This window comes from Lepidothrix coronata, unplaced genomic scaffold (genome assembly GCF_001604755.1).
Source record: "Lepidothrix coronata isolate B3197 unplaced genomic scaffold, Lepidothrix_coronata-1.0 Scaffold119, whole genome shotgun sequence".
NCBI classification, from domain to species: Eukaryota; Metazoa; Chordata; class Aves; order Passeriformes; family Pipridae; genus Lepidothrix; species Lepidothrix coronata.
In genome coordinates, this window is record NW_016690299.1 from 1,006,636 (window position 1) to 1,009,185 (window position 2,550).

At 45.2% G+C, this 2,550-nt stretch overlaps 1 long non-coding RNA gene across 1 annotated transcript in view; it reads left to right on the forward strand.

Annotated features, from left to right (window-relative positions):
* The first annotated feature begins 271 nt into the window (after positions 1-271).
* The window catches only part of LOC108502475, a 17,266-nt gene continuing 14,987 nt past the window's right edge, over positions 272-2,550 (forward strand). The window contains exon 1 of the long non-coding RNA XR_001876494.1: positions 272-282. This is a non-coding gene — a long non-coding RNA (uncharacterized LOC108502475). The remainder of the gene's footprint in view (positions 283-2,550) is intronic.

The window sequence follows — 2,550 nt, forward strand, 5'->3', positions numbered from 1 at the left end:
GCCCCTGGTCTGGGATTTCCCGATATCCCAGAGGAATGAGCAGCGACCGTGGGTTGGAAGAGTTGAACGTGTTGAAGGTGTCAGGAACCAACGGTGGAACTGAGAATTTAGGAGGATTTCCAGGGGCAGTAACAGGAATCACGTGTTGAACCTGGCTGTGTCACCCACAGCTTTTATTTATTTATTTAGTGAGTTTTCTGCACAGCCACAGAACAATTTCAGCTGTGAAAGCACCTCTGGAAGTCCTAATTCAGCCCCTGCTTCCAAGCAGGGAGAAGGAACGTCCAAGCTGCATCAGGCTGGTGATTTCCTTTCCCAGCTGATTTTTGTTCAGTTTATGAGGGTGGAGGTCACATCTATTTTTGGAGCCTCTCCTGATGATTAAGGAACCTCAGTGATACTAATTTTTTTTTCTTCCAACATCTTGGAATTTTCCTTGTTGCAAACTGAGTTGGTTATAATTGAGATGTGGGATTTTTTACCTTTTTTTTTACCTTTTTTTTTTACCTTTTTTTATTTACCTTTTTTATTTACTTTTTTTTATTTACCTTTTTTTTTTACCTTTTTTTTACCTTTTTTTTTTACCTTTTTTTTACCTTTTTTTACCTTTTTTTTACTTTTTTTTACCTTTTTTTTACCTTTTTTTTTTTACTTTTTTACTTTTTTAAACTTTTTTTACTTTTTTTTACTTTTTTTACTCCTTTTTACTTTTTTTTTACTTTACTTTTTTAACTTTTTTTTTATTTTTACCTTTTTTTTTTTTTACTTTTTTTTTTAGGATTTTCCTGTTGGTGTTTTAAGTTAAAGCCTCACCTGTCCAGCCTTGACCTTCACAAAGACCACGTGGAAGGGGAAGGTGTGGGAAGGATTTTCCTTTTCCCTGGAAGTGTCCAAGGGCAGGTTGGAAGGGCTTGGAGCAACCTGGGATAGTGGAAGGTGGGGGTGGGAATGAGATGGTCTTGAATATCCCTCCCAACCCAAACCAGTTTCTGATTCCATGGAGTATCTGGGGGGTAAAAGGAAGGAAAAAGCCTTTTCAAGGTAAAACTCATTGAAGAGCTGAACTTTTAATGCACTTAGACTGAAATTTTCAATTATTTTCTTGCTGTTGAAGTAGTAAAACTCAGTAATAAAGCTCTAGGCCAGTTTTTTCTACTCTGGAGAAATTCAGGGATGGTGGAAGGAGGTGTCTGATGGGGTTTAGTGGGAAGATCCCTTTATTTTGGGGCAGTTTGCTTTTGGTTTGCCGGGTTCCATCAGTGTCAGCACCACGGACTGGTGGGACCTGCCTGGTCCTTGGATCATCCCAACCCCAGCTGGAGCTCCTGGATGGAGAAATCCCCCAACAAGCAGCACTGAACACCCCTGGTGCTCCCAGTCTGGAGCTACACACTCCAAATAAGGCAAACTTCACACAGTTTTTGTGGGGGTTTGTGTTCCCTGCTGAATTCCCTGCTGGGTTCTAGAGGCCAAGCTTTCAGTCCCTGTTGTGTCAGGAAAGGAGGTGGCCAGTCCTGGGTTCTGGGAGAGCTCCCACTTCCTGGAAATGCTGGACAGCTCCTGGCCCCCTTAACTCCGAGGTTTCTGCAGGATAAGTCTGGTTTAGATATTTCCTCCCTCTACAGAGGGTTAGAACAAGATGGTTTTTTAAATCCTTCCGAACCCAAAGCAGGGGCTTGGAAGGAGATGTGCTTTAAATCCTTCCCAACCTCAATCTCTCTGCGATTCCATGATTTCCAAGTCATTGAAATATCCTGAAATAAAACTGCTGCTGTTTGAGCCCTGGGGGACAGTCTGAGAGTCATCCATCCTCCTGTGCAGCTGGCAGAGGAGCAGCTCCTCCAGCAATGATCCTGCTAAAGGGGTGTATCCCCCAGTGCCCAGCCTGGAATAAATCCCTGAGATATTGGGATGGTGGAGTTATTGAGCTGTAACCCACAGCAAGCACCTGATCACCCCTCAGGAGCCATCCTGGGGGGTTTGTGGCCTAAACACACACTAAAATATCTTCAGATTGTTGAAGGGATCAGTGATGGGCTGGATCCGGGGCACAGGGTCAGGTTGGTGATTTACTGGGGGGTGTGTGTGGGGGGAGAAACAGAACTACCACAAACTTGATTTTTCTGGGAGTGCCAGGAGGAAATCCTGAGCATTTCCCACATGTCAGTGGGCTGTTGGAGAGGATACAGGAAAATCCCTGTTTTCCCTCTGCTCAGCCATCCTGTCAGTGGTTCCAAGGCAGTGCCAAAGGTGGTGGTTTCAGAATTAACTCCTCTGTCAGACTCTTCTCCCTTGATGAGCAGCGAGTTTGGCCTTTGTGCAAAGGGCCATTCCAGGTGCTCTGGAGTCATGGAAGGAGCAGGAAATAATCCCTGAATTGGGCTGCTGGTTTTTAGGAGTCACAGAATCCTGGAATGGTTTGGGTTGGAAGGACCTCAAAGCCCATCCAGTGCCACCCCTGCCATGGGCAGGGACACCTTCCACTGTCCCAGGTTGCTCCAACCTGGCCTTGGACACTTGCAGGGATCCAGGGGCAGCCACAGCTTCTCT